At 36.5% G+C, this 19,415-nt stretch overlaps 1 protein-coding gene across 1 annotated transcript in view; it reads left to right on the top strand.

Annotated features, from left to right (window-relative positions):
- Positions 1-9,927: 9,927 nt before the first annotated feature.
- The window catches only part of DLC1 (DLC1 Rho GTPase activating protein), a 517,566-nt gene continuing 508,078 nt past the window's right edge, over positions 9,928-19,415 (top strand). The window contains exon 1 of the mRNA XM_070068489.2: positions 9,928-10,016. The gene's annotated coding sequence lies outside the window, so the exon portion shown is untranslated. The remainder of the gene's footprint in view (positions 10,017-19,415) is intronic.

Below are 19,415 nucleotides of genomic sequence, written 5' to 3' on the forward strand. Positions count from 1 at the left end.
TCAATAAGGAGTTCTGTTTGGTGTGACAGACCCTGACAGAGGCTCAAACACCCCCACTCCTTCCCTGCTCACAGCTTCTGTGATGTACAATCCTTATTCTTAGAGATGGAGGTGGGTACTGCCCTGCCCTCAGGGCATGAATCATGAGTAGCACAAACCAATGTGAGTATCTTCTTTACTTTGAGAAGTGGTTGAGCCAAATCAGGTTATCTGGAAGAAGCATCTAGAAAGCCTTTAGCTTTCCTAGTGTAGATGTGATTTTTTAAAATTCTTCATAGCATGCTAAGTATGACTGCATGGCAGTAAAAAGAACAGCTCAGGGCCGGCCCCGCGGCTCAATAGGCTAATCCTCTGCCTTGCGGCACCGGCACACCGGGTTCTAGTCCTGGTCGGGGCACCGGATTCTGTCCTGGTTGCCCATCTTCCAGGCCAGCTCTCTGCTGTGGCCAGGGAGTGCAGTGGAGGATGGCCCAAGTGCTTGGGCCCTGCACCCCATGGGAGATCAGGAGAAGCACCTGGCTCTTGCCTTCGGATCAGCGTGGTGTGCTGGCCGCAGCGCACTAGCCGTGGCGGCCATTGGAGGGTGAACCAACGGCAAAGGAAGACCTTTCTCTCTCTCTCTCTCACTATCCACTCTGCCTGTCAAAAAAAAAAAAAAAAAAAAAAAAAAAAAGAACAGCTCAAAGCTATTTGATGTAATTGTTCAATTTTCTCAGTTGCAGTTTTCTGGTAAATAAATCAAAATATCCTAAATGTGTAGGTACTATAAACACATAGTGCTGCTCAGAAGATAAAGTCAAAACACAGTCCCACAATGCACATTTTATAAGTTTAATTTTTATTAATCTTTCAATATTTCAAATAAAACATTTTACAGGCGCAATTTTTATGGTTCATTCAATATCTCACATTTTAAAAATTCATGAAATTAGATAAGATTATCCTGTGCCAATTTTAGAAATTGGGATTTAGACCACAATTTTATGTCCATTCTTTTTGCTAGGGGCTTTCTAAATATGTCCTCCCAGGGTCTCAATGGACAGAATTTAGTTGATTTTCACACATAATGGCTCCATTCTGCCGCCGACATTCAAGTCCATGCAGTTGTCATTTATCCCCTCCTTTCACAGCCCAAACTGCCCCTCTGCATGGGACGATAATTGGATAGTGGGGAAAGAAAGGGGGTAGCAACTGAGGTAAAGGGAACACATTTTTAGCATGCAGTTAACTCTTCACATATGATTTTTAAAATCATTTGTCTTGAGGCTTAGTCTAAAAGGGCCAGAAAAGATCATCATCTTAATTGGCTTTATTACAGCCTTTTGACACCCAGGGTTTCTACCAAACCCGGCAGGCACCAGGTGGGAAACGCTGATGTTCCTTCTCAGCAAGCAACGTCAAATACACAGCAGCATGTTCACAATACTCGGAGCTCTGCAGAGTGAAGGCACTGTGAATACTGTCATTTCTAATTTCCCAGCTCCGAGAGGAACTGGCTGGACTTCAGACTTCCAAAAATACTTATTTGCCAAATACAAAATGAGCCTATTCCCAGGTATATTAAGGACAGCAGTTTCTTGATTATGAAGTACTTTGTCTCCTCTGTCACCCTACATATTGCATCATACGTTGGAATGACAGCTGCGAATCATGCAAAAAGACTTTCCATTTTCAATGAAATAGGATTATTCTAATCTACCTACTAAATGGAATAATGTAATTTCATTAACATTTAACTATACCCTGGATACAAGGCTCCTTAGCCAGTGTTAAACATTGAAAACCTTGCTGCTGGATTAAACCTCTCTAAAGGAGCAAAAGAAAATATATGTTTCTAATCTGTTTATATGAGGAAAAATGACCTGGGGCAGTAATGTTATTTTCTATTAAGGTAATCTGAAAAGTGGATGGAAACCAGTTAGACGGTAATTTAATATAAGCACAACACAGGCCTCAGAAATGAACAAATTTATTCCCGTACTGAAGAGCAGTTAAATGGTATCTTAAGCTTGTATTTGATCTGAGAAAAAGATTTCCAAAGACTGGAATATAATTATCTTATAAACACTACTTCAAAGGTTATTGAAATGCACTCTCAAAAAAAAATAAATAAAAGACATAGTTCTTTAATGATTAAATCTTTAGGAAGACATCACCTTAACTTCAATATAATAATAAAGAAAAAAAGGCCAAGTAAGTTTAAGAAACTTAACTTCTTAAATCAAACATCTGTATATTGTAGTAAGCAACAGTTAAATCCAGAAAAGAATGTCTCCAGATTTTTTGTATACTTAAATGTTTACATTTCATTTCTGTCTTGTCAGAAAAGTTTGTTGTCCTCACAAATTTGACCTTTAAAAAACAACTGCACATCCATTTACAACATGTGTTGCTGCTGTTATAAATGCTGAAAGATCCTTCTGGCTCACTTGTCTTTGCAGTGGCTGCGCTGCCTTGAAGCGTCTTTCTCAGACTTCAGTCCCACTTCTGCCTTTGCAGCTCAGAATGGGGGAGGAAAGACAGAGAAGCAGCAAAAGCAGCATGCACTGGGGCCGGGGGCGGGGGTGAAATGCAGAGAAAACTAGTTGAATTCTAGCTAAAAGTATATTTAAACAGGATCCATGGGTGCTGAGACCACCAAAGCCCCAAATATTCCAACACTGAATAGAATACAATATGAAATACCCAATTTTGACAATTGAAAATACCTTCTAGTAGTCATAATAATTACATCTCACATGTATTAGTAACAGAAAGTCGTCTTCAGCATCAGAATGAAAGCTTGAGGTAAATCCACTGGAAATTTAGAGAACCAAGATGCCCTGCAGAACCACCTGCATTCTTCTTGGGTTACAACTGCTCTCAAAGTTGCATCCTGATTTTTTGAGTCTTTGCTCATGTTCTTGACCTCAAGCATATAAATAACACACAGATTTTCTTCATTTGCTATGTGTTAAACTCAAGGTTTTACTTTTTTCCTTAATTGATTTATGGATTTCTGGAAATTAAACAATTTTATTATCATCAATACAAATCTTTTCATGTGGAAATAGTTAATGCTTTGATGGTTAGTGATGATTAAATTTGCTGCACCAGGCTTTTCTTTTTCCTTAAAAATACTATAATGTGCTCTAATAGATGTGGTAATTTTTACTTTAAAATTATTAAATTATTCAATTTCATAAGCATCAATGCATTTTCACAATATGTGACTCAAACAGTGCAGAACCTCGCACAGTGAGATGTGAGACTTCCGTACTACCCACAGTTGTATTTTCTCCTCTACATACTTGGTGATTTCCACTGTTCGACACACTGCCTTTCCCACCTGCATGCGATAGAAGACTTCTGCATATACAGCGATGCCTTTTGTCAGTGAATTCTAGTTGTAATTGTTTTTTAAACAATTGATCTTACAATTGTGAATACACATTTATGTTAAAATTGCATGATATTTACCTGAGAGGTAAAACTAAATTTGTGCTTGTGCTAGTGGTAAAAATTGCATGATTCCTCTGCTTGTTGGGTGAAAAGTTTCTTCTAAGAGGAATTTTTAAATTTCATGTTACTATAAATACCGGGTTGTTGTCTTGATGAGATTATTTTGGAACTGAGAAAAGTAAAGTTACTTGTTAAATCCTCATGCCTAGGTGGTAATATCACCAATTGCAGGTTAAAAACAAAAAATTTAGAAGTTGTGCAACAAAGGCAAGATCTGTTGGTAAGGGCCAGAGCTGAGATTTGAACCATGTTCTTGTCTGATGGCAAATTCCATTTTCTTTCTGCTAGATGAGGCTATCCTTGGGCCTTGGACCAAGAGATCCACATGTTTATCTTTATGGGAAGCTCTGCCTTACTTCCATTCCATTTTGACAAAGTTCAACATCTCTTTCCTCTGTCTTGATTGCTGATAGTTTCTTCCCAGATTAAATAAACCTGATGGCTGCCCCAGTGTGCTCATTTTTCACTGGCTTGGAATCAATCCATTTTCCACTTGCTCTCCTGAAGGTGTATCCATTAAATCGCTATTCAAACAGGAGCTGGGTTCTTCCACAGAAATAAACATGACAGAGTTTGCCCTGTAGGAACTCAGTAACTGACAAAGGGGTTTAAAATAAAGATTAGCAGAGGCCTTGATACCTAGTGTTGAGCTAACTAAACCTGGGGAGCTATAGATTGCTTACCAACAAAGGCAACCCTTGATTTGGACCTTAAAGAAAGAAAATGGAGTTAAACAATAAGCCAGGAAAACAAGATGAGGTTGATTTTTTTGTTATGATACCATAAAATTGTTTCAAATGGTTTATTCTTGGCCTGCTTAATTGGAACAGAACAGGATGCTTCGAAGGTATCAAGAACTAAAGCGTGGGGCCAGCGATGTGGTGTAGAAGGTTAAGCCTCTGCCTGCAGTACCTGTTTCCCATATGAGAATTGGTTTGAGTCCTGGCTGCTCCTCTTCCAATCCAGCTCTCTGCTATGGCCTGGGTGAAGCAGTAGAAGATGGTTCAATTCCTTGGGCCCCAGCAGCCATGTGGGAGATGAGGAAGAAGATCCTGGCTCCTGACTTCGGAGCAGCTCAGCGCTGGCCATTGCAGCCATTTGGGGAATGAACCAGTGAATAGAAGATCTCTCTCTCTCTCTCTCTCTCTCTCCCCTCTCTGTATCTTTTACCTTTCAAATAAATCTTAAAAAAAAAAAAAAAAAACTTAAGTGTGTGAAGTCAAGAATGAGATCTTTAAGATCTTGCGTACCATAAAAAGGAATTTTAATGTTGTATGTAGCCAATATTTCATATGTTGGAAGTTTGTAGAATGATGCTCTTAGGAATTGGCTGTCATCATAAGGAAAATGTCCTGAAACTTTTTGAAGTCCTAACTTTGACTAATTTAGGATTTAACTCTATTTGGAGATAGGGACTTTGCAGCAGAGATCAAATCAAAAGGTTGATTAGGTTAAAACTGCTTTGACCAGAGTCCTTATAAGAAGAGGACATTCAGGGGCCATTGTTGTGGCATAGCAGATAACGCTGCTGACTGCGAATCTTGCATCCCATAGGGGTGCTGGTTTGTGTCCCAGCTTCCTCTTCTAATCAAGCTCCCTGCAAATGCACCTGAGAAAGCAATGGAGGATGGCCCAAGTGTTTGGGCCTCTGCTGCCCATGTGGGAGACCTAGAAGAAGCTCCTGGTTTCCATCCCAGCCTTGGCCATTGTGACCATCTGAGGAGTGAAACAGCTGATGGAAGATCTCTCTCTGTGTCTCTCCCTCTCTCTGTGTAACACTTAATTTCAAATAAATAAATCTTTAAATAAATAAATAAATCATTAAAAAAGAAGAAGTGCAGGAGGAGGAAATTTGGAGGAAGACACACATGAGGGAGAATTACCTGTGAAGATGAAGACGGAGGTCATAGTGCTAGACCTCAAGCCAAAGAACATCACAATGCTGGCAGACCACCATCCACTCAGAGAGACATGCGACAGGTTCATCTTCACAGCCCTCATAAGGAACTCTCCCTGCTGTCAACCTGGTATCAGACAACCGGCCCACAGAACTGGGAGAAAATTTAATTCCCATTTCAACAACCACTACCTTTGTGGCACTTCGTTGCAGCAGCCCTAGCAAGCTAATAGAGATGCTAATCAAGGAAGCTAGATGATTGGAGTCCATTTTAAAGAGAGACCTAACTGCAGTCATTGATTGGAGAAAGGTCTGGGGAGGTGAAAATTGGACCAAAGCTCTCAGTAGCAGCTTTGGCAAATCACAGTTGAGTGCCTAATTTGGTGGTGGGGGTATGGTGGTGGGAAGGGGGCAGGGGCATCAATGGGAGACAACTGATGCAATAGGCATTTAGGAAGTAAAGTTAACTCTTCTTATTTCAGCAGTGACTTGCAGCTCTAAACATCAGTATTAAGTGTAGGTTCTTGTGAAAAGCAAGGGAACAGGCCGGCGCTGCGGCTCACTTGGCTAATCCTCTACCTGCGGCGCCGGCACCCCAGGTTCTAGTCCCGGTCGGGGTGCCGGATTCTATCCCAGTTGCTCCTCTTCCAGTCCAGCTCTCTGCTGTGGCTCGAGAAGGCAGTGGAGGATGGCCCAAGTGCTTAGGCCCTGCACCTGCATGGGAGACCAGGAGGAAGCACCTGGATCCTGGCTTCAGATCAGCACAGCACGCCGGCCGTGGTGGCCATTTGGGGGGTGAACCAATGGAGGGAAAACTTTTCTTTCTCTCTCTCTCTCTCTCTCTCACTATCTAACTCTGCCTGTCCAAAAAAAAAAAAAGCAAGGAAACGGGGTCTCAGATCAGATCCAAAGTCCTTGAATGGAGCAGAGACAAGCAAATGGAAAGGAAGGAGAAGAGCACATTTAGAAGCATGTGTGGATAATGCAGAAGTAAATTAGTTTCTGTGCTGCAGGGTTTTTTGAAAGCCCTTGGCCTCAAAAACTTTAATACATATGGAAAAAATAAAGACAATCACTGATATGACTCAGATTCCTTTCCCTGGTCATCTAATAGTTGCACATATATTTTACCATAATTCATTGTCTTTAGCATCAGACCACAACTGTTGCACTGACTTATGGTGTAATAGGTTATTTAAAGACATTGCGGGGTTGGTGCTGTGGCATAGCAGGCAGGGCCACTGCCTGTAGTGCTGGGATCCCAAATGAGCACTGGTTCGAGGCCCGGCTGCTCCATTTCCAATCCAGCTCTCCGCTGTGGCCTGGGAAAGCAGTAGAGGATGGCCCAAGTCCTTGGGCCCCTGCACCGGCACGGGAGACCCAGAGGAAGCTCCAGGCTTCTGCCTCCGAATCGGGCCCAGCTCCAGCCGTTGCAGCCATCTGGGAAGTAAATCAGTGGATGGAAGACCTCTCTCCCTCTCTCTGCCTCTGCCTCTCAAATCAATAAATAAATCTTTAAAAAAAAATAAGGACATTGCAGGCCTATGTTAAAAATTAATCTGCACTGATATTTAATAAAACAATTTATAGCAGTAGTATAGACTACATAAAACATTTAAATTTTACATGCTGGGATTTTCTTCTTCTTCTTTTTTTTTTTTTTTTTTTTTTCAAATGGGAAACAAAACCTGTCTTGGAATTTGTGTTATTTATACCACTGATTCAAACTGAAACTGGTTGTTTCCTCCGAGTTTCTCAACAAGACTTCAGATCCCTCGAGGCCAGGTGTGTGTGTGTGTGTGTGTGTGTGTATGTATCAGTATCAGTACCATTAGCCCACATTAAACCCAATACTGATCACAAACAATAAAATTCTACTCAAACATTTATTTTTTTAAAAATATTTACTTATTTTATTTTGGAAGTCAGAATTACAGAGAGAGACAGAGAACGATATCTTCCATACACTGGTTCACTCTCTACATGGCCGCAATGGCCAGTGCTGGGTCATACTGAAGCCAGGTGCCCAAAGCTTCATCTCAGTGTCCCATGTGGGCGCTAGGGGCCTGAGCACTTGGGCCATCTTCCGCTGCATTTCCCAGGCCATTAGCAGGGAACTGGATCAGAAGTGGAGCAGCTAGGACACAAATCAGCACACATATGGGATGCTGGGGTTGCAGGTGGTGGCTTTACCCACTATGGTACTATGCTGGCCCCAATAAATGGTTATTAAGGGTTATCTATAACCAAAGATTTATGAAGGATGGAGGACAAAATGGTGAATAGTATGGCTCTTTTGTCTGAGGCACTTTTTTTTTAATCTGAGGCACTCTTTATTTAGCTTAGAGATTTCACACTTAGAACACAAAATAGTCCTTCTTAATTCTTACTATGAAGGAAGATTTCCTATCCTCATGCCTAAAAAATAGTCTAGTGGCCAAAACAGGAAAGCATCATAGGAAATAGTCACATACAATGTAATAAGATCTTTAATAGTGCTATAAACAAAGTTCAGATAGAGCACAGAAGAGCAATTTTTGTGTTTCCAGATGATATCTAAATTGTTTGATTCTGCCTAATTCTCTTGAGCTGACCTTGGAAGTCAATTATCTTCTGTGCATTGAAAGTAATAATAATCATCATAATAAGAAAGCAGACAAAAACAGCAATAGGGAATTGGAAGAGCTGACCATTTTCCTTCTATGAGTATTACATACCCTTCGCCAGCAAAATTATAGAGTAAAATTTGATGTCAGCGAAGGCATTTGAAATATTTGGAAATATTCATTTGTATCTACTTATGTTAAAGCAAGCCTGCTCTGAGTGTTATTGTGGCTGGAAATATTAAGTAATAATTGTATAGAGATACCACAATTTTTGTTTCATTTTATTTGACCATTCAAATTCATTTATTTGTGTGTGTGTGTGATTTATAAATGCAGAGTTTAGATAGTCTAACCAGCCACACTGCCTGTTAACTATGTTAAATATGCAAACACTTCACTGCCAGTTGGTCATCAGGCCCGAGTATCCTCATGCAGCTCAGCACGTGACTCTTCTTTGTTCGTAATCCAACAAACTAGAGTAATATTTGCAAAGGGGCTCTCGAACACTGCTTTGAGGATGATGGCCAACTTTCATTTGAATTGGTTGTTTCCCCCAGCAAAACCCACTGTTAAATATTTCAGTGTCACCCTGGGTTGTGTCTGCATTCAGCACAGCAGCTAAGACATTCACAAGGCCGGTGCTGCGGCTCACTAGGCTAATCCTGCTGGATGGGATAACTAGTACCAATAAACACACAAATAACCAAATGATATGAAAAACATAAAGCAAATTAAGGAGGGGGTGAAGCAGCATTCATTCCCTACCTTTAGTCAAGGAAGGTTTCACAGTTGGGCTGATATTTGGATAGAGATCTAAATGTTAGAGAAATGCCTTGTGAGGAGTCTTACAGACACCAGCAGGTCCAAGTTCCTGGGCACAATTGTCTTTGACATGTTTGAGGAAAGGCAGGAAGGTCAGTGTACCCAGAATGCAAGGAACAAGGAAGTAAGAAGAAGGGGAAGGGATACATGTTAAGTAAAATTAAAAAGTTGGGTGAGGGGACAGGCTAATGTAGGTCATGCTAAAGATATCTTTCTACATTCTGAATTAGGTTGGAAATTACTAGAGGGTATTCAAAGTCACCTATTACAGTGGATGCTATTGGAGGATCAGAGGAATGAGATGATCCTAGTCATGTTTTAATAGAATCAATCAGGCTGCTGTGTGTTGAAGGGACACAGTAGGGTGGCAATGAAGAAGGGAGACCAGTTAGGAAGGTAAAATGATGATCAGTTATGTGAGGGCAGCCAGTAGGTGGATTCTACATGGATCTTAAAATTGACAGAGATAAATAAAAAAGTAAGAAGGATGATTTTTAAAAACTGTTCAATGTAACTCAGGCTAATCACTGAATAAAACTATCTCACTTGTAATAGAGAAATGAGATGCTTAGTTTATATACAATTTTGAGGAAAATATGGTGGATGAACGACCATAATATGAAGAAAATTTCTAACAGGTAGCACTGTCTTGAATAAGAAAAAAAGTGAGTTCTTTTCCCATGAACCAGTGTCTCAAGGCAGAAACGTCACATATTCATCCACAAGTGTTCTTTTGGAGGCTTCCCTGTATCACCAGGTGAGGGATTGTGTTGCTTAGTGTTAAGCCTTTATTTGGTTCTCATTCCAATAGGGGGAAAAGTAGAAGAATAAATGTACAATGGGAAAACGTCAAATAAAAATGAAAGTTCATTCTTGTTTTCACATAACCCTTGTTTTAAAATTAGTCTTCGTCTTACAAACTTCAGTGAAATACATGTCAACTGCTCCACAGATTCATGAATACACCCACAGCTGATTGTAAATACAGAACTAGGGTCAACACATGGAGAATGGTCTCATTGTCTGCAATAGCATTCTCTGATTGGAAATTGTCCCTTGGGAATCCATTACTGAAGACAAGACCCACCCCTTGAAACCACAGCCGCGCTCACATGTAGGATTATCAGACCAGACATTGCCAGAGTGCATCTGCTATCCTCAGCTCTAGACCAACACATGTGATGAACCAGGTAAAACTCTTTTTCTCCTTCTTCCATACTTCATCATGTACTTGACAATATACTGCATGCATTATTTTGTGAGAGGTCTGCAGGCTAAGTCTTTCTGAAAATGTAGTCAATATTTTACTCATGAAATCAGTTCTAAGAATTTGAGAAGCTCAGTGTCACTATCTGACAATGATTAAAACTATGTTCATCCAAAAATGTGTAATCCTTTCTTGTGGGAACATAAAATCTTAACAATAATTATTAAATGCTCTATTCTGTAGTTATTTGGAAAGATAATTTCTGCAACATAGTTCAAAGTGAAAATATTTTTAAAGTTTAAAGCAGATGATCCTATTTGGGATTGTATTTTCATTTTCATTTCCATCTCTATTACTTTATAAAACGATTTCAGTTCAGACATTGTAAGATTATCATTGTGGGGTAACTGTTTACATTTATGTTGATTAGAAAAAATTCTATTCTGTCTATAATAAATGTTTTCATATGATTTGATAAAAAAATCTATTAAGCAAATCATTTACCTTTCTGACAACTCACTAATATACCAGAAAGACTCAAGCAATTTCATAGAATTATATATGGTTATATGTTTTATAACCAAGGTTATATTATCTAAAGTTAAAGCGTTTTGAAAATTCAGAGTTGCTTAATCAAGAAAATCACAAATGAAATGATTGCTTGCCTTTGTGGTTAGGAGTTAATTGAATGAACAGAGTGTTTTTCCTTACAGCAACCTCTAACACTAATGGATAAGCTAATTTTTTCTTCCCTAAGTAATTGCACAGACATCCTTGATTGAAAATCATTTGCATTTACTCAGTTCTTTTCAAACAGGGCAAAGGTCTTCAACATTTATACTGGGAGATTTAAATTGTCAATATGATGTAGAGTGCAAGAACCTTTTACTATAAGTAATTAAAATTTACCATGCATTTTTTTATGTTGTAATGAATGCCATATCTATTAGAGTTTGGCAGAAAAGTGATGTTGCTACAAATTAATCATATTAAGCACTAATTACAACATTATTACATCGCTAGTGATGTAGCAGCTTCTTTATTTTCTAATCAACTAGGAAATTCTAAATCAAATATTAAAGTAAATGGATGTGCAGTTGTTTTTTAAAGGTCAAATTTGTGAGGACAAATTGTCTCAGTGGACTGCATATATGAATTGCTATCTTAATAACACCAGGATTCATAATAAATAACGTCAACATGAGTATGATGTCGTATTCATAATATACTTACAATGAATAGACGCTAATCATAATGCATGATTGATGTCTAATATCAGTGAATGAATAGAAGCATTACATAGAAATAGATGACAGTAAAACTCAGCACCCTAAAACCTCAACAAGAAGATCCAAGACATATATCCATTGGTGCCAAGAATAATTACTAGTTACATATTAATATGCATATTTTTGTTGTTTCTTATGTCAGACAACTTGCAGAACAATGCTTAAAATGTTAAACAGTTACATATTCCTTGAACATTTTAATTATGTTGAATTTGATTATATTAAAATTCAGCAAGTTTATATTAACAGCTATGATATTTAATGTGTAACCACCTAAAAATTAAGAAATATCATTTTTTAGTATCTTACAATAATTCTTCAACATAGCAAAAAGATCTATTCCTTAAAATTCAATTATCTTATCAGCACATGTGGAACATGGACTAATGACAAATAGAAAATTCTATTAATTGTTGTTGGCATTATCTAAACCAATGTTTAAAATAAATAACAAAACATCTCTTCGGAAACTTTTATAGAACTGGAAAGTGGATGTGGCCAAAATTTTGAAAAGTTAATTTAATTTTACTTTGTTTTGTGTGCTGGGATAGTGGCTTAGGAATGTTTATTTTGTTATAACTTAAAACGAATGTGAGAACAGTTTTAAATACAGAGACATATACAGAGCAAGGTAATGAACTTCAGGCATTCAGGAGAGTATTAGCTATACATGTGGCTAATCTTGTTTTGTACTTCAACTTCTGCTAATTATTATGTTATTTTGAAGTGAACCCAAGATATCTTGTCATTTCATTGTGACTATTTTAGTATGCATCATTAGAAAATAAGCTCTCTTTTTTAAAACATTGTATCACTGTAATCACAGTTTCAAAAATAAATGTCTTTAATTACATAAAAATATTAAATTTTTCTGTAATCTTTTTAACAGTTACTTAAATTAGAACTCAAATAAAGTTCCCACATGGAAATTGATTTTTTTTGTCATTGCTTCTTTGTCACTAAGATTCTTTTCCTCTAAGTTCTCCTTCCATCTCTTTTTTTTCTTGTACCCTTTTGAATGAATGCTAAATTTGTGTCTTGTACAGTTTTTCAGTTGGGATTTTGCTGATTGGAGCACAATGCTGCTACAGTTTAATATATTCTCTAGTGTCTATGTTTTGTTTGTTTGTTTGTTTGTTTTTGTAAATTAGTATTTGGGGCTAGAGAATTGTTCAGACATGGCTTCTCTATTTTAGCCTGGAGCTTTGGAGTTGGCTTTCCCTAGGGAAGTATTTCGTACGTAGTTGTTTCCATTTGTGTGACATCAGTAGCCATGGGAATCCACTGCCATATTTTTTAGTTTGAAATATGTTAATTCTGAAAAAATGGTGGACGCATTGAAACATCTTATGGGAAAATGACAAAATGAATTACTTCTGGGTTAATCACCTTGCAAAATCACCAAAGCAGAGTATTTTTTTCTTATATGTGACTGCAGTTTCTAGAACTTGAAATTATATATAGTAAAAATTAAAGTCTCAGATCTCTCCAAAAATACACCCTGAAATCTTTGTTCTTTTTCTTCTATTTTATTATGTCACATGTGTATTTTCTTATTCCTCTTCACTGGACTCTTAGCCAAATATTCAGAGTTGTTATCTCATAGCCCAAGCTCATGTAGTAAAAGTGATTATTCTAACTAGTACTTTCCAGTAAAGAATAATATGATTATAGCTATAGTGTTGTTAGGAATGAAAAATAGGGCAGATAGTCTGAAAAAATATCTTTTGTCCCATTTCTAGCCACTTAAGAAAGACGACTTGCATTCTAAAATACTTGTATTTCCTAAAAGGTTCTATTACTTATGGGATCAATTGAACAGAATATATTCTAATGATAATGTTCTCAGATGGGAATTCACATACTGAAGTATAAGATAGCAGCTGCTTACGGAAGATAGGAATTTAAGCTCAAGAGCTACTTAGAAATCTGATTTGGGGAACTAGAATATGAGGGATGAGGCCTAGAGCAAAGCTAACTTCTTGGTATGCTGACTGAACATTATATTATAATTAACACAGCCACTCCTAAAATAATATTAATATTAAACAGGTCAGGGAGTGTCTTCGGGGAACTTTGTATAACTATATCTTAAGAAACTGCATGGAAATTGAGACTTTTTTAAGATTTATTTTAGGCTAATCCTCCACCTGTGGCGCCGGCACCCCTGGTTCTAGTCCCAGTCGGGGCACCAGATTCTGTCCCGGTTGCTCCTCTTCCAGTCTAGCTCTCTACTGTGGCCCGGGAGTGCAGTGGAGGATGGCCCAGGTCCTTGGGCCCTGCACCCGCATGGGAGACCAGGAGGAAGCACCTGACTCCTGGCTTTGGATCAGCACAGCGCTGGCCGTAGCGGCTACTTGGGGGGTGAACCAATGGAAAAAAAAAGGAAGACCTTTCTCTATGTCTCTGTCTCTCTCTCACTGTCTAACTCTGTCAAAAAAAAAAAAAAAAAAAAAGATTTATTTTATTATTTGAAAGGCAGAGTTACACAGAGAAGGGGAGAGACAGACACATCTTTTATCTAGTGGTTCACACCCACGTGGCTGATAAGGCCAGGAGCCAGAAGCTTCCTCTGGAGCTTCCGCGTAGGTACAGAGGACCAAGCACTCAGACCATCTTCTGCTGTTTTCCCAGGCACATTAACAGGGAGCAGGATGGGAAATGGAGTAGCTGGGACTTGCATTGGCATCAATGTGGAATGCTGGTGTCTCAGGTGGTGGCTTAGCCCAAGACACATTTTTAAAAGTGCATAATGGGCTGCCACTGTGGCGTAGCAGGTAAGGCCACTACCTGCAGTGCCACTGTCCCATATGGATGCCTGTTCGATACCTGGTTGCTCCACTGCCGATCCAGCTCTCTGCTATGGCCTGGGAAAGCAGTAGAAGATGGTCCAAGTCCTTGGGCCCCTGCACCCATGTGGGAGACCCGGAAGAAGCTCCTGGCTCCTGGCTTTAGATCAGCCCTGCTCCAGCCATTATGGCCATTTGGGAAGTGAACCAGGGAATGGAAGACCTCTCTCTCTCTCTCTCCCTCTCTCTATCTCTGTGCTTCTCCTTCTCTCTGTGTGTAACTGTGAATTTCAAGTAAAATAAATAAATCTTTTAAAAAAGGTGCATGAGATCTAAAATAAAGAAATATGCATTTGTTAGGGGTACTGAATAAGCAAAGAATAAAATATAAATTAAATTGAGAAAATATGTATGATTTTATAAAATGAGTGTTACATAGAAAATGAGTATATTCTATTTGGTATAGTTGTAAAATGGCTTTGCGTTGTAAATAGACATATACAAATAAAGGCCTTGATCAGTTAATGCTTATACATGTATATATGTACACAATAAGAAAATGAAATGAATGAGAAGGAATCTCACTTTGGATGCTGTTTCTTGGAATTCCATTATTCTATACCAAAACTAACTATTCTTTAAATTAAAAAAAGCTATTCAACTTTTTAAGATTTTGAATGATGTAAGAATAAATATTAGGAATAAAAGTAGCATATTCAGGAATACTACAATATGTTTCTATATTGCCTCTTTCTCTGAGTTTGTATTCTGATTTGGGTGGAGATGGTGATTGCCTAAAGATCACGCTAGTACTCGACATAAAATGCAATATTTCTTTGATGCTGAGTGATTTTAAAGTACCCTTGGACATTCTTCCATTGCAACTACTCTTCTATGATTTAAATAACATGAATAACTATACTTTTAAGAGGAAATGTTGACTATTGAACCTCATTGAAAAATTTTAATTACTGTTAATGTTAATTTTCCCTAGTAATTCTCCTAGGAATTTTTTAATTGGTTTGCTCTTACTTAAGGTCTCAATGAATGAATTCTATATAATCTATGCCTTGAGAGAAGTTATAAATTAAAGAAAAAGGTATCAAAGAAGATATATGTCTCTGAATACTACATTACTTAAATACAAGCCCATAAAGAAACAATTGAGAGTTACATAATTGTGAGCTCCTTGTAATCAGAATTTTGAGCACATCTCCTGAGAAAAAATAAAGCATGCTTTCTTTTTTAAAAAATATTTTTCCTTTTAACTGATACACAAATTTATACACATACCATGTGATGCTGCAATACAAGTATACATTGAGTAATTTTCAAATCAGGGAAAAGGAAACATATTTTCTGCTCTCTTCTACTAATAAGGTTTAAGGTTCTTGAGATACTACAACCTATGTCAATTTCTACAAATATTAATGCTTAGGTATAGCCTCCAATTTCATTTGATACAAATCTCATTTGGTACTATAAAAAATGATGAGGCTACTAAACCTGAATAAGATTATCCAGTACGTCTATATCTCATATACACTCAGACATACATAGTAAGTTTGATATATTTTTCACTTCTCAACTATGCATTATATTTATTAGGTAAAGACTTTTATAATGTGTTTCCTTTAATAACAGCCTTGGATATTCAAGGACCTTGCATTTCCTTATCTAAAATTAGCTTGACAGTATTCACAGAAAAGAGGCATATTTTTCTGGAATGAAACTTACACAACAAATCTGGATGGCTTGACATTGTTACAATAATAAATTTTCAGTTACTACATATGATATATGTGCCCATTAACTTAGATTTTTGTGGATGTTTCTAAATAAAGTTTTATAATTTTTTGGGTAAGTAACTTCTGTAGTTTATTCTTAAATATTTAAGTTTTTGGTTTATCCTTTGTTCATCTTCAGTAGGATTTGGTAATAAACTTAAAAAAGAAATTAAGAAAAAATTTTTAGTCTTTGAGAATATTTTGGCTAAAAATGTTAGAAACAGATGAGCCTATCATCCATTTTCAAAATAAATCATGAACAAATTGCTCCTTATATGCTTATTTCTACAGACTTTCTACCACTATTTAAATTACATTTAATAATATATTATTATTTTATATCAAGTCTAATTAAAATAGTGGATAAAAATATTGACATAGATTAGCAAACTGGCCATTTTAAATTTTTAATCTCTCTTGCTATTGTGAATATATCTGATTTACAATTTCTAGTGGCATACATTTTTGTTTTGTCTTTTTATGTTTTAATTGCACATGACAAGGGTTTTTTTTTTATTTATCTTTATATAGAAGCAGACTTTTTTCAAACAAGATATTTGTTTCCTAATTCAGAATTTTGAAATTTTTTCTATGTTCATTTATTTTTTAAATATTTATTTATTTATTTATTGAAAGAGAGGGACAGAGACAAGCAGCCCCAATTCACTGGTTTATTTGCCAAAGGCCCATAACAGGAGGGGCTGGGCGAGGCCAAACCTGGGATCCAGGAACACAATCCAGGTGTCCCACACAGATGGTAGGAACTCAAATAATTGAGCCATCACTGGCGGCTATGTTAGCCGCGAGCAGGAATCACAAACAGAGGTGGGACTCAAACCCAGGCACTCAGTGTGGGACAAAAGCATCTTAACCTGTGTCTTGGCCAAATGCCATCCCCTTCATTTACTTTCACTACTCCCTTTTGCCTTCTTTTGGGGTAGTTAAGTTAAATCTTTAGTAAATTTTCTTACATTTCAGTTACAGACCAACAAGGTCCTCAACACTTATATTCTTTCTCAGAGTACTATCAGAGATAGATCATTTTAAAATGTATGTTCTATATATAATTTCTTTTTTATTTTTTATCAATTCTTATGCTAATGTGATATTAATACAGAGAACAGATTTAATGTAGTACACAGATAAAATTTTAAGAATCTGATACATCCCTCCCTCTCTCCTACCTTCCCTTCTTCTCTCTCTCTCTCGCTTTCTTTCTTACTTTCACAATATGCACCACCAACCAAAATTTAAGTAGTTACTTTTCAAAATTTTAGTTCATTGATGTCATTGTATGAACTAGGGAGTTGATATGAGGTTTATTTATCATTTTCTGAGCCACTGTATTAACTGATTTCTCAAATGCTGTTATTGCAAAATAACAAAAGTAATGTGCCATGATAATTTATATTATTTAAAGAAAGAATAATTTCTAATATAATATAATAATGTAAAGAAACAATAATATTGTAAGTGTTAATTAGCTCACAGACTGAAGTAAAGCTTAAAAAGATAACTATTTTGGAGTAAGTTTACTATATTTTCAAGTTCTTAAGAGTAACAGAGTACTAAGATAGTATGTTATTTTAAAAGGGGCTGAGGAACCATTTATCAGTTACTTGTATCTTACTCATCTAAGAAACTTTCTTCAAACAGAATAGCTGCTGACTGTGTAAACACTGAAAGTAACCAAAGGCTCAGGTTTTGTCTAAGTGCCCAGCAGAGATGGGCAACGACTCACTTGCTTCATGTTTCCCACAGCTTGCTCAGCACAGGGGTAGCACTAGAAAGGCCGGTGATTAGCAACATGCACAAAATACTATTACTTTTACACACTTACAAAACTGAGATGAATGAATAATAATGAAATAATAATGAAATTTAACTTTCTTTTTCACATTTCTCTGAATTCTTTTGGTATTTTCATAATCCTGACTATTCATAAAATTGAATTAACAAACACAAAACTCTAGAAAGTAAACATCACTACAAGATGAGAAAATTGAAGCCTAGCAGAGTTTCTTTAGACAAGACAGAATAAAATTAGTAATTAGACTCTTGATACTGCTGTTCTTTTTCTATGTATACATCTTCAATTTCCAATAATATATGGAAGTCTGCATTCCATGCAAAGGTGACTAAATTTAGATGTCTTAATCTCTTGTTCTACATATGATGTAATTTCGAATCTTACACAATTCCAATCAAAAATAGATCTAGTGTGTGTCTAATTTTTTAAATTTCTTCTATTCAGTATTATGCGGTTGTGGAATGTGTTTTGAGTGAGGACTTATGGATGCTGATTTTAAATAGAAATATCTCCATCAAATATAAACAGGCTTTATCAACCATAACATCATCTAGTAAGTCCTTGTCAATGCTGGATCTGTTTGTGTATCCCATGAGTCTATTCAACCCTTTATCTTCTATGATACACACATGTGCACACACATTCACATTTTAATGTAAAACCCTCTGTGATCTTCATCCTAGTGGAAATTTATTTTTAAAATGGTAAAATTTATTATTTTTTAAAAAGTAAAACACTCAAAACTGTCATCATAGTGGGAAGAATAGCCTGAGAAGTAGGACGGTGTATCAGGCAAGTTTTTGTTTTACTAGTTTTAATGTGTTACTAGAAATCACTTAAGTAGCCACAGTAACAGTTTTAATAGAGACCAGATGATTATGAGAAACAGGAGAAGCAAAATAGATCATGTCTGATGAAGGTCTACTTATATCTTTCTTCAATGTAATTATAATAAAAACTAAGATATAAGTTGAAATGCATCCTTTTTTTCATTTGAGTTTTTTTCCAAATTAAGTGTGGGTAATCTGTTTCAGAATGTTAAATTGTATCTAAAAGTTCTGGCTCCAATATTGCAAATATAATAGCATTAAATATGAGGGTATTTCAAAAAAGTTCATGGAAAGAGAATAAAAGATAAATTTATTTTGGTCCAAAAGTTTGAAATCTATGCAAATGAGGAGTCTTCAAAAAGTTCATGAAAAATACATATATTGGTAAAACTAAGCATGGGCTTCAAATTTTTGCATAAAATAAATTATCTTTTAATTCTCTTTTTTCTACAAAGTGTAATATTATATTGCAGTAAAAGTCCAAGTGGATATATAAAAAAAAAAAATCTGAATTTTCCTTACTCTCATTGGACTTTTACATGAGAAACATGATGGCACCATGGTTTCAATCTCTCCTTCAAACAAATGAACACTGAAATGAAGAGAGCATTTCTAGATCACAAGAACTTTGAGTTCAGAGATCTGAAGCATTCTAATTCATAACCAACAGGTGTTTAACACTGTAATGATTTGTGATTGTAAAACAATTACTTCTCTACAGATTTACATTATTATGACATTGGCTCTGACAAGTACTTGGTAAGAAAAATTTCTTAAGCTTCCATTATGACTTGTATGAAGTATTATATGAGATTATTTTTAGTTCTATGAAGGCAGGGTTTTTGAAAGGAGTCTGGAGATCCCTAAGAAAATTTAT

The sequence above is a fragment of the Oryctolagus cuniculus genome, chromosome 2 (assembly GCF_051225735.1).
Source record: "Oryctolagus cuniculus isolate XC-2025 breed Fujian yellow rabbit chromosome 2, ASM5122573v1, whole genome shotgun sequence".
Classification (NCBI taxonomy): domain Eukaryota; kingdom Metazoa; phylum Chordata; class Mammalia; order Lagomorpha; family Leporidae; genus Oryctolagus; species Oryctolagus cuniculus.